The sequence below is a fragment of the Canis aureus genome, chromosome 33 (assembly GCF_053574225.1).
Source record: "Canis aureus isolate CA01 chromosome 33, VMU_Caureus_v.1.0, whole genome shotgun sequence".
NCBI classification, from domain to species: domain Eukaryota; kingdom Metazoa; phylum Chordata; class Mammalia; order Carnivora; family Canidae; genus Canis; species Canis aureus.
Genome location: NC_135643.1, coordinates 17,201,867 through 17,228,680, shown reverse-complemented (window position 1 = coordinate 17,228,680; position 26,814 = coordinate 17,201,867). Strand labels below are relative to the sequence as shown.

The window sequence follows — 26,814 nt, the reverse complement described above, 5'->3', positions numbered from 1 at the left end:
TCTGTCGTACAGCTGGAGATGATGCTGAAATGTCATTTCTTAAATTTGTGAATGGAAATTATAGTTAGGTATCTGTGACACAGGGATGCAGGACTGTGTGTAAAAAACCATTTACAGATGTTGTATGACTTCAGGTAACAAGCCAAAGAATTATGGAGGCACAAATATACAACTATAAGTTGAGCTTTGACTAGATTCTCAGTGTGGTCTCTAGACCGAGATTATGAGGAACTTAGTAGAAATGTAAATATTCTAAATACACTGAATAAGAAACTCTGAGAATGAGGTTTCCATATTTGTGTTTTAACAAGCCGTCTTTGTAATTCCGTTGCATGTTAGAGTTTTGAGAATCCCTGGACCAGGGGATGCTTAGCTTGAATCAGTGAGTGATCTTAGGGAGGTAGCTTCATCCTTGGGTTTCAATTTTCTCTTTTATAATTAAGAATTACTCCATACTAAATCTAATGAGAAGAGCATCCTTTTGCTTTACTCTTCTTAGAATAAGGTACAAACATATGCCCCAGCTGGTTTCACTTGGTTTATTGGATATAACATACATCCTTTTTAAAAAAAAAAAATAAAGATTTTAGGGCAGCCCAGGTGGCTTAGCAGTTTAGCGCCGACTTCAGCCCAGGGTGTGATCCTGGAGTCCCGGGATCAAGGCCCACGTCGGGCTCCCTGCATGGAGCCTGCTTCTCCCTCTGCCTGTGTACACTCTGCCTCTCTCTGGGACTCTCATGAATAAATAAATAAGGCTCCCTGCAGGAAGCCTGAAACGGGACTTAATCCCAGGACCCCAGGATCATGCAAAGGCAGAAGCTCAACCACTGAGCCACCCAGGAGCTCCAGCATATGTCCATGATCTTACCATTTACCTAAGAAGAATAGGAACATGTCTATGTGTTATTATATATAATGCACATTCCCTAAGATAGATAGATAGTGGTGTAATTTCTCTGGAAAGACAGCCTGGTGTCAAATCACTGGCTCTAACTATTACTGGGTGACTTTCATGAAGTTTTCAACTTCTCAATTTCCTCATCTGTAAAATTAAGATCATGCTGTAATCTCTGCCCCAGAGAAGTAGAATTAGATAACATCATGTGTGAAAGAGACAATACAGGTTAGGTGCTTACAGCAGGGCCTGGCACTGATTAGTGCCTAATAAATGTTAGCAAGTTCTGGGTTTAGTGCAGGCTGGGCTCTATTGTACAGTCCAGAGTTGAAACAGATGTTATCCTGGTAGGAAGAACTAGACACGTAAATTTATAATCCCCCAATAGCAACTGGAGAAAATAAGGACATAATAATGGGACAATGGGTCTTGAAAGGACAGTTCAAGTAGAGTGAGAAGATCCATCACCTTGACTGATGGGCAGTCCACAGAATGATCTTCATATAATTGTAATTGAAAATGTCAATACTAATATCAGTTAACACTTAGTATTGATCAGGCCCTACGTCATTAGTCTTTTCAGAAACATATGAAGCAGGTATTTGTATTATCATTATTCTACAAACTAAGAAACTGGGACTTCTTGAAGCAACAAAATGTAGCTACAAAGGTGGGGGTTCTGGGTGCCTGCATGGCTCAGTGGGTTAAGCATCTGCCTATGGCTCTGGGCATGATCTCAGGGTCCTGGGATTGATCTCTGCTGCTGGCTCCCTGCTCAGTGGGAGTCTGCTTTTCCCTCTCCCTCTGTTGTTTCCCCGAGCTCATGCTCTCTCTCTCTCTCAAATAAAAAAAATAAAATCTTAAAAAAAAAGGTGGGAGTTCTGAGATCCATTTTTCTCAGGATTTACCTATTATTAAAACTTATTAACAGTAAACTTATTAAATCATTAATTATACAACAATTATGTATATATACAATTATTTATTATTTGTTAATTAAATTATTATTAATAAACTTATTAAAACATATGTAAAATTTTTCAACTCTTCCAACAATTTAATTCTTTATATTTCACAAGTTTTAAATAAGAGGTAACAATCCTAAAGAAATGAAATGATTTGCCCTAGGGCATGCCCCCCTTCCCTCCGTTATAATAGAGGATTGCAATTTAAGACTTTGGCTTTCCTTTTTTTTTTTTTTTTTAAGATTTTATTCACTTATTCATGAGAGACACACAGACAGAGGCAGAGACACAGGCAGAGGGAGGAGAAGCAGGCTCCATGCAGGGAGCCTGAGTGGGACTCGATCCAAGGACTCCAGGATCACACCCTGATCAGAGGCAGCCACTCAACCACTGAGCCACCCAAGCATCGCAAGACCTTGGCTTTTCTGGCATCTTCCTTCCATCTCTGTTTCACTGAACTAACCAAACTGCCATCTTCTTACTCATAACAAAACGTAACAAATATCAAAAGATGGTACAGAAAGAACCTGTCATTTTGAACAAAGCTCTTTATAACGTGAGGGAGTGCTTCAGAAGTGGTAACAGAGGGGCCCCTCTGATTGTGTGGTGGTGCCGAGCTGCCCCATCCAAGCGAGCCAGAGAACTCCCCTCCGCTAAGTGCCAGCATTCTTTGTCCTCTTTCTTGTACTTGGTCATTCACATTTTTTCCTTGCTAATTCCACTGCAGTTTGAACAGCTGCTCAATCTCATCCTATCTCGGTTTCTTGAGAAAATTTAAAGAATCAATTCTTCATCACTGTGTAATAAGTAATCAACTTACTCGACCTATAATTTTAGCTAAATAATTCCATCTGAACAGGAAATATACTTTTAAAAGATGAAATAAAAAATAAAGAGAAAAAAATCATCTTGTCAGGGCACAAAACCCACCACCACCACCATAACCAAAACAAACCAAAACTTTATTTGTCATGTCTTTTAGGTGAAACAAATCTTTTACCAGGCTTTCCTAAAAGCCTTTAGTGGAGAGCACATAGGGCAAAAGAATCTGTCAAGATTTATAGCTCTTAGTGATGTACTAAAATGGATTAGAAAGTAGATGCCCCCCTTTACAAGTGAAGACTAAAACTGATTGGCTCCCTTATTTTGCCCCCAGATGAGAAATAGGTAAACACTTTGTATATTTTCCCTTGGTTTTGAGACTGCTACAATGCATAGGTCAGTAAAGTCAACAACATTTAAATTGTTAAAAGATTTTTTTCTAAGTCTTCTGGGAATGGTAAAACAGGATACAGTCTTTTATTCTCATTTCCCTTCGTGAAATGTACTCTCTTCTTTTTGGAACACATGATAGTTTCTGTGCATACAAATAGGTCCTAACAATGCTTCTCTGACATTTAAGCATTTCACCTTCTATGCAGTACAGCCTGTTTGTCCTTTTAAACTTGGCTACTGGGCCAAATGCAAAGGAACCACTGTGTGACTTTTTGCTTATCTTCTGTACCCAAGCCTACAAAGTTAGTGCTTGAGTGTGTCAGGTATCACCTAGGGACTTAAGAACGAGGCTTTTTACAGTTAACTCAATCCCATGACCTGTACTACACTGCCTTTGATTGGAAGGCAGTTTAGTTAACTACCAAGACTGCCTACTACATGAATCAGAGTCAAGTTCACCTGAGATGTGAACACACAATAATTCCTAGTTTTCTGCATAATGGCTTTGGGCATACTCCATTACATGCTGGGGTGTCTGCCAGTGGGAAACAGCAATGTTTTTCTTCTTGTTACATGCTGCTTCATTCACAGAGCTGGTTTTTTTTTTTTATTTTTAACGTTTTATTTGGAAATAATTTCAGAATTTTAGAAAAGTTGTATGAATAAGTATAATTCGGGGTGCCTGGGTGGCTTAGATAATTAAGCATCTGCCTTTGGCTCAAGTGTTAATCGTCGGGTCCTGGGATGGTCTCCCAGTCCTGGGATAGAGCCCCACGTCAGGGTCCTGGCTCAGTGGAGAGTCTGCTTCTTCTCCCTTTCCCTCTCCCTCTGCTCATGCTCTGTCTTTGTATCCCTCTGTCTCTAATGAATAAATGTTTTTTTTTAAAAAAAGAATAAGTGTAGTTCAAATAACGTCCTGATATTCACTACACAGATTCACTTACTATCTGTTTTACCTCACTTGATTTATCATTGGCTCAATTCTCTCTCTCTCTCTCTCTCTCACTGCATATGCATACATATATTTTTTTGAATCACTTCAGGGTAGCTACATATATCTTGGTCCTTTACCCCTTAATATTTCAGTGGATAGTTCTTTTTTTTTGAAGATTAATTTATTTGGGGGGAGGGGCAAAAGGGGAGGGAGAAGGACAACCAGATTCCACACTGAGGGTAGAGCCCTACATGAGGCTTGATCCCATGACCCCGAGATCATGATCCTAGCTGAAATCAAGAGTTGGACACTCAACCAACCAAGCTACCCAGGTGCCCCAGATATTTCTTAATAGGATATTCTCTTATATAACTGCAGTTCAGTTAACAACTTTAGTAATTTAAGATTGATAGAATACCTTTGTCAAATCTATTATCCTTATAATTTCAATTTTAAGAGCTGCTCTAATACCTTTTTCCACTCTAGGTAAGGGTCCACTCTAGAAGGTGGTATTGTATTTAGCTGTCATGTCTTTGTAGTCTTTTTAAATACAGAACATATCTATACTCTGTCTTTTACACCTTGAACATTTTTGAAGACTACAATAGCCCATCTTTTTTTTCCTTAGGAAAATTTGTTCCTCATTTAACATGTATCTGATATCATTTTATGTTTAGATTTTCATTGTATATTTTTGTTCAGAATACTACATAGGTGATATTATGGCTTTCTCAGGATATCTCATCTGAATGCACACAATGTCCATATACTCCTCTTGATGTTAATTTAGATCACCCAGTCAATGTGTTATTTGGTTTCTCCACTGTATAAATATCACTTTTCCCTTGAAGCTAATAAGCAATCTATGGAGAGACACTTTAAGAGCATGCAAATGATGTGCTTTTCACCAAAACTTTTCCCCAGATACATTGTCCATTGATGATTCTTGTCTGATCCAGTCTTTAGTATGATGATTACAAATGCTGACTTTCCAACTCTCTTCCCTCCTTATTTGTCAATTGGCATTTAACATTTTAATATAACCTAGAGTATTTCTTTCTTTTTTTAAAGAATTTATTTATTTATTCATGAGAGACACAGAGAAAGAGGCAGAGACACAGGCAGAGGGAGAAGCAGACTCCCTGCCGGGAACTGGATGTGGGATTCAATCCCAGGGCCCGGGGATCATGACCTGAGCTGAAAGCAGACGCTCAACCACTGAGCCACCCAGACATCCCTAGAGTACTTCTTTCCCTCCTATTTGTTTATCTACTTCTTATTGATATGAACTCACAAATTCCGATTTTTTAGAATGGTTTATCATGTTTGTGTACTTATTTTGTACTCAGGTTGTCCTTGATGTGACCAGTGGATACCTTCAAGCTGTCTCCTGAATCTTGTAACATGCTCCATTATTTGTTTATTTATTTTGAGCACCTCCTCACTTCTGCCCTGACAAAATGTTCTGGGCTTGTCTTGTATATTTTCTGTCCCATTTCTGGACTCAGCCATTTCTCCAAGGAGTACTGATTCCTTTTAGTGGGAAATGGTTTTAGGGACTGGGATTTGGACACTAAGTCTACCAAAAGGGCGATTTTTAAAAGACTCAGAAGATGGAAGACATTGTGAAATTTCACTTCATTGAGCTGTGATATTAAATGATTTCAACTTGATTGTTCTAAATGTTCAAAAAAGACTTAAAGCTTAGATTTTAAAATACTGAGGTGGAAATAAATATTTGGCTAATTTAGAATGCTTTTTGATTATTTTGTTTAATGCTTTATAGATATCTTTTTTAAAAAAAGATTTTATTTATCCATTTATTCATGAAAGACACACACACACACACACACACACACAGAGGCAGAGATGCAGGCAGAGGGAGAAACAGGCTCCATGCAAGTTGCCCTCGATCCCCGGACCCCAGGATCACACCCTGGGCCAAAGGCAGGTGCTCAACTGCTGAGCCACTCAGGTGTCCCTCATTTAGCATTTTAAAATAAAATTTTTGTTATAAGAAAATGGATTTCTTTTGTTTAATAAGAATTTAAATTTTACTTCAGTGCTGATCTGCTTCTCCTAAACACATAATGGTTGATTGGACATATTAGATAGCTATCACAAATTATGGCATTTTCCAAAGATGGCCACAAAAATGTCATTCATTCAACTGCCCTTCTGTACTACCTACCATTCCACTCTCAAGAGATGGTATCTGAAATATCTCTTTAAATCTGGGTAGTCTTTATGGCTGCTTTGGCCGTTAGAAAGAACATGGTAAAATGATACAGTTCCAGTTTCTGGTGTAGCCCTAACCTGCCTGCCTGTTTCTGCTTTCTGCCTCTTAGAAACCATATATCATAAAGAAGATGTGGGATATATATACAATGGACTACTACTCAATCATCAAAAACAAACAAAAAAAAAGAAATCTTGCCATTTGCAATGATGTGGATGGAACTAGAGGGTATTATGGTAAGTGAAAGAAGTCAATCAGAGAAAGACAATTATCACAGGATCTCAGTCATATGCGGAATTTAAGAAACAAAACAGAGGATCATAGATGAAGAGAGGAAAAAATGAGATAAAGAGAGGAAAAATGAGATAAAAAATGAGATAAAATCAGAGAGGGAGACAAACCATAACAGACTCTTAATCATCGGAAACAAACTGAGGGTTGCTGGAAGGGAAGAGGGTGGGAGAATGAGGTAACTGGGTGATGGGCATTACGGAAGGCATGTGATGTAATGAGCGCTGGGTGTTATATAAGACTGAAGAATCACTGAGCTCTACCTCTGAAACCAATAATACACTATGTGTTAATTAATTGAATTTAAATAAATTAAAAATAAAAAAGAAACCATATATTATGTAAGAAGTGTGACACCGAGACACCATGGTGTGGAAATCCATATCTCATGGAGTGGCCCTGAAGGATGAGAACTTATGTGGAGATAGACAAAGAGAGACAGAAAGAGAAAGAAGATAAAGAAATAAAAAAGGGAAGGAAGGAAGGAAGGAAAGAAGGAAGGAAGCAAGTCGCTGCAAAGTACCAAAAATACGAATAAAGAAGGTATTCTGGAAGAGGATCCTCCAGCCTCAGCCACCATAACTATAGCTGAAGCCATGTGAAGCAGAGCTAAACTACCTTGCTGAGCCTTTCCCAAATTTCTGACCTACAAAATTGTGAGCAAAGCAAAAACATTGCTTTAAATGACTAAGTTTTCAGTTAACTTCTTAAACAAGAATAGATAACCAAAACAGAAATACTGATTAAATTTAAATTTATTAGGGAGCCTCCAAGCTATAAAGTTTGTTTTGCCTTTTCTCTTATGTTATGTGGCAAGGGAATGTTCTGGGTGCTGGTGATAAGTGAAAAGATAAATGTTATCTGGCCCTTGCTATCCAGTAAGAGATACACAAAAATAATTACCTAAAATAAATGTGACAAATGCAATAATAAAGTAATAAGAGAATATAGAAGGAATAATTAGTCTTTCATCAGAAGTTAGGCACTATAATGGCAAGAATTTTTATCTGCTTGGCTCAGACCAAATATAAAGGTGTCTAGTGCATAACAGATTCTCAAAAAATATTTGTTGAATAAACAAATGGGTGAACTCATGAAGGAAGTGATGGGCATATGAATGGTCAGGTTTGGAAATGACTCCTGAAAGAACTGAGAGAAGAGATAATATTTTAGCCATATCCTGAAGGATGCCTAAAATTTTGTTAAGAGGTGTAGTAAAAGATAGTAGATAGGATATAGGTGGTAACTGGAATAGGCTACCATGTACCATCGTGTGCCACTGTGTGGCTGGCAACTTAGTCTGTGGGAGCAGTGATAACGGTCTAGTATGCATAGTCACACCCTAATTTGAAGAATCTTAGCATCCCACCCCAAATTATACCAAGAGATTGGTCTAATCTTAAGGAATATTGGGGATTTCAGTGGGATTAATTCCCAGATTGAGGTAATTCTCTAACACATCAGGAATCCCATATGTTTCTCAGACCCAAGATTTCTAGATGCTGAATTGGTTCTTTTAAGCAACTGACTACATTTCACTTGAAGTATAAGGTCCTTGGACTTGTTTTTTGATCAGCATAGTCTATAGGTTGGGGATAAGTAGAAACTTAAACTTGCTGATCAACTTCCACTGAGAGATAAGGTAATGTAATACTTACATTTCATTTTGTATTTGAGAAGGCCAAGAAGCTTAATTGACTAGAAATTCTTAGTTGGCATTAATTGGCTATAATTTTCAGAAACTGGAACTCTCCTAAATGTCGTCTGCATTAATTCATTGCTTATTTATATTTGCTTACTTATTCACATATTTCAGTATCTGAAAACATGGCGAAGTATTATCAATTCTTTAAGGCTTTAATCTCTATAATCTCAATAATAAATAAAGTAGGAAATGAAGTAGGCCATTAAAAATCTCTTGCTCTTTTTTTTTTTTTAAGAGAGTGAGAAGGGGTGAGGGGGAGGGGCAGAAGGAGACACAGAGAGAGAATTGCAAGCAGGCTCCACACCCAGCACAGAGCCCCACACCAGGCACAATCTCATGACCCTAAAATCATGATCTGAGCCAGAATCAATAGTTGGACACCTAACTGACTGAGCCACCCAGGTATCCCAAAGACCTCTTGATCTTTTAATGGATCATAGACAAGTTATGACAATCCATCTGGAAATAGTGAAAGGATTGTCTACTGTTGCTATTTTATAGGAAGTAATTAAGGACAAAAAAAGATATACGAGTCCAGAAGCACCAATATTTCCAAATAAAACTCAAGCACAATGTTGGCCAATTAATACCAAATGTTGAAAGAAAGTTAATAAAATTTTAATAAGGATTTATTATAAATTTTTGATTGAAGCTTCACTGTTGAAAGAGAATGATCTTCCTATTAAAAAAATTCTGGCAAGCTATCTTTGCTATGAATTGTCTCTTTCTGACAATAGTCATATTCTCTCTGCCACCTTACTTAAAAGTACTAATGACCTAGATACCACTGAATTGTAGTTTTTTTTTTTTACAGGCCAAGATTTAGTGAAAATTGATGGTATTTAACCTCTAATATTGAAAAAATACTCTGAAATATTATTTCTCAAATGTCCTTCAAGCCAGACTGGGAAGGCAATATGCACATGATGTCATATCACAACAGATAATCACTAACATTAAATTTTATATCACTCCTATGAATGGCTATTATAGTCAGCAGGTGACTTTGTTCAACTCTTAAGCAGGTCTAGACCGTAGAACCAACTGTCTTATGACTCTGATAGCTGTTGAGGGTGGTTACTCATTCATTGATTTCTGGTATAAGTCCCACTACTGTTAGGCAACAGGTGTTGGTTCTCTAATCTCTGCACAAAAGTAAACATTCTTATTTGGTTTTATCACAGCCAGTGGGTTCCTTGGTTGGGTAAAACTTTATAATATTCATGATACTAATTGAAAGGCATTAGAGCATTTCTGGACATATTTTTTCCAATATAAATAGCTAACACTTCTTGGGTGCATGCAGTATGTCATGGTGCTAGGAATTTATAAGTGGTATCTGATTTAATTTTATAGCAATCTATAAACATTATTATCTCTGTTTTACAGAAGAGAAACTGAGGCACAGTCACACAACTATTAACCAGATGAGCAGAATTTCAAAGTCAGGTTTGACTACAGATTACCTATTCTTTTAGCTTTTGGTTCTCTAATCTCTGCACAAAAGTAAACATTCTTACTTGGTTTTATCACAGCCAGTGGGTTCCTTGGTTGGGTAAAACTTTATAATATTCATGATACTAATTGAAAGGCATTAGAGCATTTGCTGACATCAACCAGTGGACAAACATCAGTGTGGTATTTTTTATGACATTAGAACTACTTCTTGTTGGACATTGCATCTTAGTGATACAATTAATGTAGGTTGAATGGATAGGAGAAAAAATGAGAATTCCTAGTCACTATTTGAATCTTATAATTATAAACAAGCTAACCTTGATAGACCTGCAAACACATATTGGGATCACCTATTCTAATCACATTGATATAAAATACGAAAAAAAATTCTGTCACATTCACACCAACTATTTCAAATAATGAATTCCAAAAATATTTACCAAGAGTAGGTAATAACTAATGCATCAGAATTTTGCCTTTAAATTAACAATATTAGTATGAAGAAGTTGGTGGACTTGAAAAAGAACATGCTACAAAAAAGAAAAACAGCAGTCTAATTCAAATATCTGAAAAAGATTATCTGGTAATGGACAATTTCAAATGAAATAATCTTGACATAAAGGCTAACTGTAAAGAAATTTAGGAAGCTGGTTGTAAAATTAAAAGCATTATAAACATGAATTAAATATTTTCTAACGCCAGATACATAAGGATAAATCCATATATGATCTGATTTATTGTAAAAGCTTACAGTATGACACCAATAAAACCATTCTATATCAAAAGGGACAAACCCTAGTACTTTCCCCATATGGCATGTGTTACAGGCAGTTTCATGCACCTGTTGTGGGTGTGTTTTCAGCACTAGAAAATTAATGTATTGAAAAGTCATTTTAGATACAAATTATCCAGAATTTAAAGCCTTTTTGAATACACATATCTGGTATAAATCAAGATAACTTAAACCAAAACAAGAGTGCTAAACAAAAGGCAAAAAAGGTTATAACTTTTGAAAGAATCAAAGGAACAGGTCTATTAGCATCATATAGAAATTTATGATTTTATGTATGCAAATCTCAGACATTAAAAGATGATGAAAAGTTTTGGCAATACCCAATAGTTCCACTTACCTTCCTGGGAAAAATAAATGCATGGCTTTAGATGAAAATTTGTAACAATAAGCCTTGCAATGCATGTAGAAAAGTAATATCTTTTTATATGTAAAAAAGTAATATACCAAGTCTTCATTAAACTAAGCACACTATTATATAAATTAAAAATAGAAACCTATGCAGAAATAGTTAAGATGCTAAAAAAAATCTAAGTTCTGCCAACAATGAACAGTACTACTCCGCAATAAATAAATTCTACCCCCTTTCTGACATGACCTGGACAAGAAATTCAACTTCTCCAATGTTCCTTTCAGCCATAAGAAGGTGGAGTAAAATTGCTTTCTTCTCTATGGGAGATGTTAAAAAGAATTTCTTACCATTCTTCTAAAATGTTATGGTGAATATTGCTGTTCTTAACGGAATTTGAATATTGATTAGTTTTATAAATATAAATAATAGAACTTTTCTATTATTTCTCTAGGTCCGGATTTGAAGAATCTCCCTGAAATTGGGAAAGGACAGATCCAATGCTGACTTTCCAGCTATGGAAGATTTATTTGAAAGGTTAACCCTCCTCTCCGGAAGAAAACTATTGTCATTTTTTTTCTTCCAGTCTTTTGCTCTTTGGGGACCATTTCTCTTTTAATTTATTGCTCTGTGTTCTAAAAAGTGGAGAGAGATTACAAACCACGTTTAGAAAGTGTATTAAATATAACTTATGGTAAATTAGTAATACCTCTTGAAAAACCCTGCTATGATCTCTCCCATGGTGCTTCCTTTGGGGGAAGATAACTCAATTGTGTTGATTTAAAGGTTCTGTCCAGTTCTTTTAAACATTCCTTTGATGTTGTATTGCTCTGCTTGTAATCGACTGTTATTGCCCTATATTAAGTTTGCAGAGTGAAGGTAAATCTTTTGTGATGTGATTGTGCCACCGCAAACTCAATATTGTTCAGGGGGCCTTTATAACTCTCAGCTACATGGTAGCAGGGCAGCACACATTTTCATTTTTACCTTTTTAGACTTTTATTCTTTGTGCTGAAGCTGAAACTATGTGTGCTTACGTACACGCTGTAGTGCTTGCTCTGTGAAGCGGTAACTCATAAGCAAGGAGAACATTGTCAGGTGGGTTTTTTTTTCTTTTTCTGAAATTGTCAATTTTATTGTTGATCTTTTTCATTATGTTCCATTAGGTACTCTACTGTGTTATTGAAAAAGCACCACTATTGGGAAAAGCTCCGTTCAAATATCTATCCAAGTTTCTAGTTTGAAATGTTTTCTAAGGGTACGTAATCGTCCTATTAAAGGAGATTCTCCGGAGGAGCCCAATCCTACCTTGAAATGGATAAATGTGATTTCCCCTGGTGGCAGATCACATGTAGAAGAACTATGTGATCAGAGGTATTAACACAGATAATTCAATATTCACATTGGCCTGTTTCATTGAAAGTAGAAACTTCATATAGTGGCTTGTGTTATTATTTGCTTTTTTTGGTTAAATTTCTTGCAAAAAATAGATCCAATATTTTTCACTGGTTCAGCATTGAGCTCAGTTTAAAACTGTTTGTAAAGCAAGACAGCACTAAGACTATTTTTTAGGCATTGATTTTACTAATTGATATGTGCCCTGTTATCATTATCCTTTTTCCTGTCTTGTTAAAAGATATGATCACAGTTTTCGAGAAATAATTAGTGATTTTGAAAAAATAAAAAAATATCCACAAATGTAAGAGAATATTTTGTACATTATAATAGACTGGATTTTAAATAACTATACGTATTGAGTGTATTATTCGCTAAGGTAGCTCTGACTCCTGTCAACATTTCCTCTACTACAAATATTTTTCATTATCATTTCCTTGCTAGTAAAGAGAAATGACAGCAGTAGTCTTCAGTCTCGGAGATGGATAAAGGCTGGTTGCACTGGTAAATGTCTATAGCCTTGACATTTTCTAATGGTCTTCTTTCTGTTTTCCCCTTCTTATCACTTGTCTTCACTGTAGGCCTCTTGCAAGTCAGTCTTAAGAACTCTACAGTTCTTTATGAAGAGCATTAAGAACACACAATTCGTAGGAAGAAAATTTCTGAGGCAATGCTTAATATGCATATTAAAAGAAGAATATATTATTCAGTGAGAATGAGGTTCACAATTGAAACCAGAATTGCTTGGATGGAACCTTAGAAAGCATCTCCTAGAGCCTGCAAATAGTTGACCACTGGTGCATATGTGGGCCAGAGTTTTCTTTAATTTACACATGGCTTTAGTTTTGTTTTTATTCATTTTTTAAAATTAGGTGCTAATATTCTAAAATAGGAATTTTACCTTATAATATGGATTTTCACCTTCTTTTGAACAACTGGAAGCTCTGATAGCACTGGGCCAACAGTCTCACCAGGAATGTTGCCTGAGGTGGCTGGTGTATCATTCTTTTGCTGGCTGAAGTCCTCACATGGGCTGCTTCATTTGCAATACTGCTGGCCCCTATATGCACCTGAGTTTGTGGTATCTGTTTCTAGTCTAATTGCAGCAAGTTCTTCAGCCTCTTCACTTTACTCACTCTGGCCCCTCATGTCACCACACCCCTCACTCCACTTCCATCTGTCAGGAATGGTTACACCTCAGAGAGCATTTCCTTCCCATGGTTCTCTTCAGTCACTCCTTATCACCTCCTACAGGTCTCTCTGGCTTTAATTCTTTCTCTGCCCTTTGTTAATTGTACACACAACACAATTGAGCTATATTGATTGTATTTTCCCTTTGCCTCCCAATAATTGTGAACATTTGAAAGTCAGGGACCATCTTTGCACCCCACAGAGTGACTTCCTACACAATGCCTTGTACCTAGTATGCTCTTCACAGGTATATAGTGATGCAGATCAGATATGTCAAGATTTCATATGTATTCTTTTTATCTGTTAAATCATTGAAATTTAAGAAATTAAAATTTCCTATCCAAGTGGTCAAGGAAATAAAAGTGGGAGGAACAAAAAGCAAAATTTTCTTAAAGGGTAACCAAGAGTGGATTATAACTATCATTCACCTCAGTAGTAAGCATGAGCTGTTCAATTACAGCTCAAACCTCTTGAGATGGTATCACTGGGACAGAATTTAGCTCAATCCCACCCCCTACCTATACATTATCTGTTAGCACATTAGCATCGGTTCCCTCCTTCTATGTTCTCCTTTGGTGGCGGTGGCAGGACACTTGGGAACTACATTCCCAGAATCTCTGACACCACTTTCTGGGTTAGGTTCTGCTAGGAGATGTGTTCATATGGAATCTGCAAGGTGGCAGAGAAGTGGAAACCATGTTTTCTTTTCTCTGGCAGCAGCAGGCAGACTTATGGGCTTTTGTAGAGGTGAGATTTTGCAGCAGTCTCCTCTGAGCCTTTTTTCTAAGAATGACCTGTTTCCTGATTGAAACACCTAGAGCTGTTTCTGATTTCCAAACTATTTTCCTGACGAAACTCCTACTGACGCATTCTGAGAAGGAAATAGGCAGCAGGGTACCATTTAGTACATTTATTTCTGATTTTGACATGATCAAGTGTTTAAAATCAGAGCTTCACAATCTAGAAAATAATATAAATCAGTATCTCCAAAATAGAAGTAGATCCTCCCCATAAAAAGGGGAGAAAGGTGAAAATATCACAGGTTGCCATTAGATCACTTATAAGAAGAATATATTTTCTTTTTATGCAAGATTATTTGCAAGATAAATGTTCTGAAAAGATAACCTAGGCCATGTTGAACTGACAAAAATATTCCCGATAAAAATATTTGAAAGGTACAATGAAAAACCATAAATATTTTTACCCTCAACTTAAATACAATGGTTAGCAGAGTGTTTTGTATACCATAGATACTTGGTAAATGTTTACTGATTTAACTATAAAGAAGAAAGTAAAAGTACCTTGCTTCTTTTCAGTGAAATCTGGTGTGTGAGAGCAATATTCTTAGTGTGAAATAATTAAAAAATGTTTATTATTTGTCTTTGTGGAGCATAATCAATGTTCTGAGCACTATAACATATCTAGAAATGGCTTAGGTTCCTGTTTATTAGGTAAGAAAATGGTATATTATGATTTCCTCTTGCTTTAGATTAGCTAAAATTTCAGTAAAATTGCTGTTGCAAACTTATTTTAATTAGCTTGAAACACAAATAACTTTACTATGGCTTAGTCAGAGTCTTGTGGTATGGAAGGCTAGTCTATTGAGGTCCACTACGGTGAGTTAGAGGGTTAGTAATACCCTCTAAATGAGCCCACCCCTCAAAATCACCCCCAGTCTGCAAGACAGAGCTATCTTGATTGTAATTCAAAGTAACTCTTCTTTGAAAAGATGGTTAGTTACAGTGGATTGCATGCTTTTTCTCTGGTATATTTCTAATTGTGCTTGGTTCTTGTTGCCTGCTAGATTTCTTGCATCAGACACGTTGACTCTTCTCACAGGTGAATGGATGCAAGTTGACTTTGTGCAAGCTAAAGATTTTCTGTGAGATGCTGCTTTGTCCTGGTTAATATGAACTGTTAGCCATTTCACCTTGCTTTTTACACAAGGTTTTTTTCAAGGTCACCTAAAAAAGTTGAGAAAACAGTTTCTTTCTTATATAGGATAGTAAAGATGAGCGTTGTTTCAAAAAAAGAACAAACCAGAATACACAATAAATATATTTGGATGTATGGTGAAAGTAATCCATAATTTGAAGTATTTTATATGTATTTATGACAATTAGGTTCATTTTTTAGAACAAAGTGGCACTAGACATAAAGTCTTTCTTTCCTCATCATTCCTATGGCAACACGTTGGGAAATGAACATGTAGAACTAAAAGCCATGAAGCAAAATCCTGATTTACTTCAATCCAGCTAATAAATTTGGAAAATGCAATGGACTAAAAAACCTTATAAAACTTAAATTGTTGCAACTAGATTTTCTTTCAATTTTCACAGAACAGCAGAGTATTATTACATAATAGAATTTTATGTTAAGAGAAATATGCAGACTGTCTCTAGTGATCAGTCTTGATTCATAGTCTTGTGGCTTTTGCACATAAGCCACTGTAATCATTTAAACATCCAGAGAATCAAGTCCTAAAATTGGATTCTAATTTGTTAAAAATAAAATCTTCTTCTTACTAAGAGTATTTACTAATATATTTCCTAATATGTAAAAATTATATATAGTTTAATTTATAACATGTATATACTAATATAAATACTTCGACAAAGTAAAAGCAGAAACTATTTATTATAATTAAATGTATTTTTTAAAAATATAAGAGTATTTATTAGTCGCAAATCCCAAATAATTAGAAGTGTGTAAAATACAATCCCTTTTTTAAATCCCTTAGACTATAAATGTCAATAATTTGACATATATTTTCTCCCATGTATTTATAAGTATATATATAGATAGATTTTTTAAAGTTCTGAGTGGAATAATTATATTATTATTATTATTATTATTAATTATACTGTTCTATAACCTGCTTTTTTTCCCTCAGTAATATACTATGGGTATATTTCTATGTAAATATATAAGGACTATAAAATTTTTATTTTATTATTTTTTTAAGTTGTCTGTATGCCCAACTTGGAGCTTGAATTCATTACCCTAAGATTAAGCGTGGTGTGCTCTACTGACTGAGCTAGCCAGAAACCCTGGAACTGTGAAATAATTTTACAAATAAAATAATTAAGAAGTTAAAAGAATTGCGTACAATTATATATTGTATTTCATAAACTTGATGAGCTTTATGTATTGTATTTCACAAACTTGATGAGCCTTAAATTATTTTTACCTTATTGGTAATTTGGATGCTTTATTAATAAATTGTTGAAAACAGGGATGCCTGGGTGGCTCAGTGGTTGAGCATCTGTCTTTGGCTCAGGGCGTGATCCTGGGGTCCTGAGATTGAGTCCTACATTGGGGTCCCTGCAGGGAGTCTGCTTCTTCCTCTGTCTATGTCTCTGCCTCTCTCTGTGTCTCTCATGAATAAATAAATAAAATATTTTTAAAAATTGTTGAAAACATTTTCTTAAGAGTATTTTCATGATAATGAAAGTGGGTTAAAAAATTTTCTTATTTTTTGCTTACTTAAAAAATTCAATATCAATTGAGTAATTAAAGTAATTATTTGTAGAAGTATCTTGTTATTCAACAAATGTAAGTTTAATGTAATTTTTAATTATGTTTTATGATAATCCATAGAAAAATCATTCATAAGGTTGCATAATGTAAAAGTAAGTCAAAAGTCCATTCATCTTAATGCCTTAGCAAAAAACAGGATTGAACTATTAGTTATATGTAGGGAAAAAGGAACTAATATTTTAGGAATATACTCGCTAGGAGAGTTGTGCAAGAATAGGAGTAATGTTATAAGAAATATAGAACCATCTGGATGTTTGGTAATTAGATGGCTTATGACTTCTTTTTCTCTTAATGTTTCTTTATGAGATAAAATAGAAGTGAGGACAGATCTCAAGATTATTATGGTATTGGATTCTGTTGGATTAAAACATCTCCTGTATTTCTGATCTGCCTAACTGGAAATTTAATTGCTTGGGAGAGAGGAGTTGAGGAATTACCAGTGTGATCCAGAATCACGTTGCTAAACTCAATGGTCAATATATTCCTAATTTTGCTTGACCTGTATCATGGTTTGAAACAGCTGTATTTTTTTTTAACATTAGTGACTTATTTTTTTTTTGTTTTGTTTTCCCCAGGTTTATTGAGATATAATTGACATATAACATTGTACAAGCTTAAGATGTATTGATTTGATACACTTACATATTGCAAAATGATTACCACCAAAATTTAGCAAATAACCCCCCTCATGACACATAATTACCATTTCTTTTTATAGCAAAAATATTTATGATCTGCTCTTTCGGCAACTTTCAAGTATATAATACAATATTATTAACTACAATCACTATGCTGTACATTAGATCACCAGACTTATTAATCTTATAACTTGAAGCTTCTACTCTTTGACCAACATCTCCCATTTCCCCTTACTTTCAAGCACCTCATAACCACTAGGCTTGTCTCTTGAGACAGATGTGTCTTATTTTTAAATTTTTAAATATGTAAATCAATACTACTGTTCTCACTATTTTGTTGTTGTTTGGAAAATATAACTCATTTAAAAAATATTTGAGAGAGAAAGAGCAAGAGAGCACAAGCAGTGGGAGGGGCAGAGGGAGAGGGAGAGGAAAGAGAAACTCAAGCATATAATACAATATTGTAGGTATTGTAATACACTAAGCAGGGCTCAATTGCATGACCATGAGATTATGACCTGAGCTGAAATCAAGAGTCAGATGCTTAATCCACTGAGTCACCCAGGCACCCCAAATATAACTCATTTTCTGTTAAAATAATGATATATGTTAACATATAAGGAGTTTATTGTTATGTTTAAATGAATGAATACTTTAAATGTTTCTCAGTTTTAATTTCTAGTATCATAAATATGGATAGATATAGCTCATATAGTCAAAAGATCTTTGGGATCATCAATGCTTTTTAAGTATAAAGAGGTCCTAAGAACAAAAATATTGTGGAATGCTGGACTAAATTAAAGGAGAAAATAGATTAAAATAACAGAAAGATAAAACAATAACTTTACCATTAAACCTGCAGGGAAACCCCAAGAATAATAAAGATCAAAACACTTTTACTTCAAAGGCATAGTTTTTGACATGCCATTCAAAGTTAAGGGTTTTGATTTAATATGTAAATTAAACTGTTAAAAAGATAACTTCAAACAGAAAATGTAAATTAAATGTGGGGAAACCAATTAAAATATGGTTAAAATAAAAAAGAGAGCCAGGCTTGAAAATTCCCTGAGCAGACAAAACTAGTTTAGTCATAGAAACAAAGCTTAATTTAGTTTATTTTGCAAGGCTAACTTTGATGTGGGTCATTTCTTGCTTATGCTTCTGAAAATCATAAACATAACGGTTTTCTAAGGTTGATATGAAGCAACCACTGAGCATTCCCTATCATTTAAGAAATTCTGTCAATAGCTGTGAAGCATGAACAGTTGCTGCTTTTTCACTGTAAGCTGCTTTATAACCAATATACCTGAGTCTCATTCCATGCTTTGGCTTGAGTACTACCACTTTGTAAACTGCCTCTTCAGTGTGTGCATAATCAATTTCTACTAATTACTACTTTGGTGATTCACTGGTTTTACGTCTGTTATTTCTGAATTTTTGACAGTAGTATACTCTTTTTAAATAGTGTTCTACTCTACCCGTGTTTTAAAAATCTCCTGAGACAATTATAGAAAACTTATATTTGTCTTTAGACTTAATTATAATTATTATTAATACATTTTATTTATTTACTTATTTATTTGAGAGACAGAGATAGCATGAGCAGGGGGAGGGGCAGAGGGCGAAGCAGACTCTACTGATCAGGGAGCCCTGAGATCATGACCTGAGCTGAAGGCAGACACTTAACCACCTGAGCCACCCAGGCACACCTATATTTTATTGAGAGAGAGAGTTTGCATGAGCAGGAGGAGGGGCAGAAGTAGAGGCTGAGTCTGGAGGCTGACACGGGGCTTGATCTCAAAACCTTGAGATCATGACCTGAGCAGAAATCAGGAGTCCAACACTCAACTGACTGAGCCACCCAGGCACCCCAGGGGTTAATTATAATTAAATCCTTCAAAAGATAAACATGAAACAGAAATCAAAGCCTAATAACTCAGAAACAAAAAGCAAGCAAAAATAAAAAAAAGATTAGAGATGGCCGTATTCTTTTTTTAAAGTTTTATTTATTTATTTATTTATTTATTTATTTATTTATTTATTTTAGAGAGTGTGTGTGTGTGCAGCAGGGAGGGGCAGAGGAAGAGGGGGAGAGAGTCCCAAGTAGACTCTGTGCTGAGCCTGGAGTTAGAGGTGGGGCTCAATCCCACCACCCTGAGATGATAACTTGAGTAGAAGTAGATGATAGATGATAGATTGAGTAGAAATCTAGAGTTGAATGCTTAACTGATGAAGCCACCCAGACAGCCCTGGTTGCATTCTTTAAAAAGGTCTTATGATGAAAATAAATCTCAAAATATAAATAAAGGTCAAGTTAACTATGTTTCTCAGTGAAAATAAATGAGGAAAAGAAATCAGACAGATGGCTAGTTTCATTAGAAGGAACAAAATATCTGAATTTAGAGAAGCTGAATTAATGCATTGCAAATTAATGCCATATATAATAATTTCTACTATGTATGAGACCCTGTGTTACTATCTTCAAGGAAGTCTTAAATGAATTATAAAGTACTGTGTTCAAGATATTTACCCAAAGTGATTTCAACGGTAAAATTAAGTGTAATTTTTTAAATGATACAATTTGTCATAGGATATAAAATAATGAGAGAAATTTTAAATTCTTATGAAGTTTTTAATTACATTGATAACTATATATGTTTCAAATATAGACAAACATAAGCCTTGGCAGCAATATCTATTAACATAGCCTATTCAATTCATCTCAATTCAGATTATTCATTTGTTTTTATAGTTATTTAATCATATAGTTATATAAGGAATATCTGCTGAATACCTACTATGTCAGGTAACTTGCAGGTGCTGAGAAGAAAGGGATGAACAAACTAGACCTAACTGCCCTCATGGAACTTAGAGTCTATGGTAGAGAAAAGATAATAATCAATTATCAGGGATAAATAGATACATTTTGTCACTGAGCTTTGAATGAACAGATTAGATGCTATTGTTACTGGAATTGATTTCTCTGGCCCAAGACTACAAGAGACCAGATCCAATAGTGAAAGGCATAGGCAAGGCTTTATTGGGGCTAGAGCTCCAGCTTAGGTTCCCACTCCGACCAGTATGCTAATATGGGAAAGGGGATATAAGTGCCTCATTCTGATTGATTGGAAGGGCCTTGTCCTTATTGGTTGATATTCAGGCAATTCAGGCAGCGCACAGGTGCTTTTTGGAGACCTAGAATCTTCTGTCTTCAGTCTGGCTTGTATATGGGGCCACAGCCAGGCTGCATTCTGGTTGTGCCCTGTAGGAAAACGGTTTAACAATAACAGCCAACAAAAAGCTCCCCAGATATGTAATGTTTTTCACTTGGGGCTAGTTCCCATGGCCCCTAACTGTGCTAGTATGAAGTTGATCACTTATAGTTGGGATTCTAAGAAGGATTCTGTGAGAATGTGCTATTTGAGCAAATCTTTGAAGGGAGTGTAGAAGAGGGGAAAAGGAGAACATCGTGGATGATAGAGAAAATGAGGAACTGAGAGCCCCAGGGATTGAATTTAACTGACCTATTGCAAGGATTAGAGTGAAGGAGATCATAAGAGATAGCAAAGTTCAGTGACTGGGGGGAGTGCTCAGAAGATGGACTAGCTGAAGGGTGGGAGCCTGAGAACTGCTGGCCTTTGTCCTGGGTTTTATTTTGTTCTTAAAAAGAAAGCAGAGGAGGAATGGTCCAAAAGTTTTCTCAGAGGAGGAAGGGATATCAGTCCTAATTCTCAAGTATAAGAGGTGTGAAAGATTAAAAAGCCACAACTTGTTGTGGTGGCCAGGAGAATGTGCCTTGCAGACCTCGGACTCCAAGGAAATTAATTTACCAAAGGCCCCAGCTGCTGCTCTGGCACCATGGCCATGCTTCCCACATGCTACCCCCAGTGCTTCCCGAGTGAGGCAGGAATACTAAGGCAACACTGCTCTTGGGAGACGTGAGTCCACTTTGATGGCTGCTTTTGCCTCAAGGACTCCTGGATGGTGCTCACCCATCCTTAGACTGCACAAGAACAGTCTAGAATGCTTCCCTCATGCCCCCCTTCATTCGTGTCAGACCTGCATCGCAGTCCTGTGACTCTCCTAGCCTTTTCTGGCTCCTTCCTCATTTTCTCTTACCCAGGTATTATCCCTAAGAAAGTCTTCTTTCCTTTAATCCCATTGTAGGTCTACTTCTCAGAAGAAGACAGATAAGAACAGACTCCAGGACTTCATTACCAGACTTCAGTTCAGGCAAATATCTGCAGAGCCTGCACAGGGATGAAGGCCAAAGAGGGTTTGCTAATGATGGTGGTCCAAAAGTCCTTAATGGCAGAGAGGATGGAGTTGAAAAAGACACATTTTTTAAAAATGGTATCTTTTGCATCATTTTAAAAGAGGTTGTTGCTTACCTAGCGACAATTATTAAGACTATAAAGAAAAGATGTTTTAAGAAAAGGTATTGTGAAACATGCCTAAAAGGTATGAAAAGTGTGTCACTTCTTTTTATAGTCCCCTCATTGACAAGTGGGGGAAATTCTTTCATTCTTCACCAGTCAGCATCCCTAAATTCATTCTTCCTTTCTTTTCAGGTATGGCAGAGAGAAATCTCACACCCTACTCCCACCCCATGCTGCTGTTTGGGGGTTTTGCTGTCAGATCTCAAGTCCATTAGTGTGTGGTCTGATGCCCAGGACTGGGATGAGGCATACCTGGAGGGCTAAGCTTAAGGGGGCAGGCTCAGAGCAGACACCCCTCACCCCCAAACCTGCAGGGGCTTAAGAGTGAGTTTCTTCTCATTAGTGTCAACCTGGCCCTAGCACTGTGCAGGCTATCCAAGGATTCAGAGGGGGTAGAGAAGTTACTTGTAGGAGATTTTAGCCCAAAGAATTAAGGCAATCCAAGGCTTTTACTTCTCTGTTCAGGCCTCAGGAGACAGACACTCAGGGCCTGAATCATGCCTGGAGCTACTTATTCTTCTCTTCTACCATCAATAATTTTATACAAATTAATTTCTGTGTGAAAAGGCTCAAGGGTATTTTGTCCCAGCACAGTAGGGAAATTGGAGATAATTCTTTATACATAAGCCTTAGTACTTCCCCCCCCAATGATTAGTAAAGCTACTTTCTTTCTTTCTTTCTTTCTTTTTTTTTTTTTAAGATTTTATTTATTTACTCATGAGAGATACACACACACACACACAGATAGGGGCAGAGACACGGTCAGAGGGAGAAGCAGACTCCATGCAGGGAGCCTGATGTGGGACTGGATCCCGGGACTTCAGGATCATGCCCTGGTTCGAAGGCAGGCGCCAAACCGCTGAGCCACCCAGGGATCCCTAAAGCTACTTTCTTAATCTCATACCACCAGCTTTCTTGAGTTGTTAGCCTTTCAGTTCTCCAGTGCAATAGGTTTGGAGATGATTGTTCACAATTTTTGAGGATTGGTCTGTTAGGTAATATAAATAAAAGCAGTGTGTGTTGATTTGGAATCATTTGGAAAGTTCCAATGTCAATATTTGACAGAAAAGACAGCTGAGAAGGCATGTTGGGTAGTAAGGAGAAAGTTAATAAAGGTAATGAGATCAGAGTGAGAACAATAATGAAAATCCAACTAGGCATGAGTATTTTTTTTAACAAGATCAAAAATTTCTAATTCACTTTCAGATTTGTAGAGACTGATATGTTGTAGTTGTCTGTGGCTTTTAGAATTGGCAACAACAGTTGTGATGAATCAGAATAATAGTTCAGCCAAATTTGATCAGCACTTTCGGAGAACCAGGTTCAGCAACCTAAGACTTCTTAAGAACCTTCCTAGATGCCTACATTTTACAAATCAGTAAAGAGTTTTCAATTTATTATTTATTTATTTATTTATTTATTTATTTTTAATTTTTTTTTAATTTTTATTTATTTATGATAGTCACAGAGAGAAAGAGAGAGGCAGAGACACAGACAGAGGGAGAAGCAGGCTCCATGCATTGGGAGCCCGATGTGGGATTCGATCCCGGGTCTCCAGGATCGTGCCCTGGGCCAAAGGCAGGCACCAAACCACTGCGCCACCCAGGGATCCCGAGTTTTCAATTTAAAAAAAGGAAGTGGAGAAGAAGATGGACATGGTTTTGCTGAGTATTTTCTTTTAAGTAAGGAAACATTTTTTTTTAAAGATTTTATTTATTCATTCATTCATTCGAGACAGAGAGAGAGAGAGGCAGAGACACAGGCAGAGAGAGAAGCAGGCTCCACACAGGGAGCACGATGCGGGATTCGATCCCGGGACTTCAGGATCATGCCCTGGGCCAAAGGCAGCACTAAACTGCTGAGCCACCCAGGCTCCCCAGGAAACATTTTAAAACTCAGCTACCATCTATTATCATAGTGGTTTAACTCTCCTGGAGTAGGAATGGCAAAATCCCAGAGGAAAGCTGGGTCTTTCCATAAGAAGGGAAGGCTGGCATTTTACAAACATTTCTCTCTCTTTCTCTCACTCACTCACACACTCTTTAGTTTGTACTTAATATTATTTTCTCTTTTCAATATTGACTCTTTTTCATAGATTAGCCCTAGTCCACAGATAAACAGTTGAGAACTACAGATTTTCGACTCTACTTTTAAAAAAGCAAGAAGTTTAAGATATTCTAGAAAGATAGAGATCTATTTCACTTTTTAAAATCTATGATGGTATTTTTAAAAAGTGTAATACTATTCTTTTTTTTTAAAGATTTTATTTATTTAAGGGAGAGAGAGAGAGAGAGAGATCACAAGCAGGGGGAGGGGCAGAGGAGCAAGCAGACTCCTTGCTGAGTGCAGAGCCTGATGGGGAGAGGCTCCATCCCAGGACCCTGAGATCATGTCCTAAGCTATAGGCTGATGCTTAACTGACTGAACTACCCAGGAACTCCCCAAAATGTAATACTATTCTGACTACAGAGATTTTTTAAATTCATGTCAAATACTGCCTGCCTTGGTACATACTAAATTATTTTACTTTTATAATCTCTCATAGTAAAAGACTAAAACTTTCCTAAGCTTTTATTGTCAGAGGCCATTTAACTTAAATTCCTATATTCCTTGAATAATTATTTATAAAATTTTCAAATCTTTATGTTGAGAGAAATGGAGGCGGGACGCTTGGTGATCTTCTTGTCCTACAAAGTTTAATGTCCCATCTAGTGCAACATCAGACAAGAGATTTCCATGACCATTTTTTTTTTGTGGGGTTCAGATGTCAAGAATATGACCCATGAGGTGAACTGCAAGATTAAGCAGAGGAGCATCAACAGCCATCATTCGAACCAAGTCATTTATAGTTCTCCTCTACAACACACCTGCTACTCCAGATGAACTTCTGCTGCTCCGTGAAGTACCCTAATTTGCATGGACTTTCAGTGACCTATCTGTAAGCACACAGCAAGCACACACCTGCCTGAAAGGCTGGGCCCTCTTTTTAACTCACCACAGGGAAGTATAATAAAGCAAGACACCATAGATTAAAAATTATAGACATTAAAGAGGAAATAGGAGTAGCAAATGATGAGATTAAGTAATAATAGTGTGATAGAGAAAGGATAAGACAGAACCAAAGTTCAAATAAATTGATTTATATCCAGGAAATTCTCTGTGGGCTCTGACAGTTTCTTTCATGAAGCTGAAATGCAGCAAGGTAAAATTCTTTCATTTTCAGGTCTTGCAAAATGATGAACTCAATTTGTTGGAGAAAACTTGAGGGAATGGAGCTTGAGCATCTGAATGCACAGTTGGCTAATAGGGTTATGATAGAACTAAGGTCCACAGAGAGACAATGGGTGCAGGCAGCTCCCAGAGCTTCTGGTAATCCACAAGGACACCCCTCCTTACCGTGTATGGTGTCTTCAAGTCTTGGTTGAGAAATACTAAGGTGGTAGGTGCATCTTTTCAGTGCATTTTTGTACAGGCAGTTTTAGGAAGTAATTTCTATTTCCTTGAAACAAGATTGGTTCTACTACAGAATAGGAGGATAAATAGGAACTACACCATGGGGAAGTAGGTAAAGGAATATGTGGGAGAGGAAGTCAGGTTCATTTTGACTTTGCTGAGAACAAGAATTGTGTTGCTAAGGGGAGACTACAGCTATGTCTAGACTTTTGTCCTTACCCGTAAAATAAAAGTTTTAGATTTGATCTTTAAAAGTTCATTTCAGCTCTAAAATGTTCTAATGCATGATGTGTTTTCTATCTCCTGAGGAACCTCTCTCATGAATGTTCATTTCACTGCGGTGTTTGTCCTGTTAGAGATTTCAGACTAAAATCGATGTACAACACTGCTCATTGTTAAAACATTCTGAGGAGTCAAAATGCTCTTGAAGGAAATACATCATGCTACTTCATACAGATATGCTAAAATGAAGACACTACAATATAGATATACCAAAATGAAAATAAGAATTAGTATGGTTAACTAGAATAAAATGGATTATACCTGTCATTGTTGCAAATGAAGTCATCCTAAAAAATCTTCTCATACAACCTGTTTGGCCGTTTGGGTTTTGTTTTTGTTTTTGTGTTTTTTACATTTTCTTTCTAAAACATCTTTCCTAAAGGTGAATTGCATTACTCCTGTCGTCTATTACAGCTGAAAGATCATTACTAAAGCTACAGTCATGAATAAAGTCATAGCCACAGGAAATTGACTTCTCATACATCGAAGACTGCAATTCAGGCTCTCTTGGCTTTCTTGACCCTCCTACAGTGATTTTTCTTTCAATACTTCAGTTGGTCATGCATCTGCCAACCCCACCATCAATTTTCTTTTTGTTTTTGCTTTGATCTGTGCCCTAAGCCAGTGAAAGAGGAGGTTCTTATTCTCGAAGACGGGGGCACCTAAGCTCATTCTGGCTTCTGGAGGGGTTTGGCTATCAGAGGCACAGCAGGAAATAAATAGGCAGGAGGAGAAGGTAAGATTTCTTCTCTCCCCTTTGGCTTTGGCTCTGGGGCTGTGTCCCTCTCACATAGCTGAATTCTCAGTTGGTCTGGAAACACTGCTTCTTCCATTTGCCCAAATAGCCTTAGGGCGGTAATGGGTTCCTGCTGTTGCTACTTCCTGGCTGACTCACCATCTTTTACTGGTTCCTTTAATCCTGCAGGTGACTCTGAAAATAGTACCTTTATTCAATTCTCTTCATGCTCCCGATGAGAATGTCTCCTGCTGACTAGTATGCCATCTTTCAAGAGTTTATAAAGTCTTCTTGTTACA

General features: G+C 36.6%; 1 long non-coding RNA gene across 3 annotated transcripts in view; it reads left to right on the top strand.

The window, feature by feature from the left end:
- Positions 1 to 26,521, top strand: part of LOC144304362 (uncharacterized) — a 170,710-nt gene extending 144,189 nt beyond the window's left edge. For 2 of the 3 annotated variants that reach the window (XR_013371261.1, XR_013371259.1), the window contains exons 2-7: positions 6,358 to 6,484; positions 9,634 to 9,693; positions 11,296 to 11,378; positions 12,008 to 12,215; positions 21,773 to 22,368; positions 24,809 to 26,521. This is a non-coding gene — a long non-coding RNA (uncharacterized LOC144304362). The remainder of the gene's footprint in view (positions 1 to 6,357; positions 6,485 to 9,633; positions 9,694 to 11,295; positions 11,379 to 12,007; positions 12,216 to 21,772; positions 22,369 to 24,808) is intronic. The other variant, XR_013371260.1, reaches the window with a different exon arrangement.
- The last annotated feature ends 293 nt before the right edge of the window (positions 26,522 to 26,814 follow it).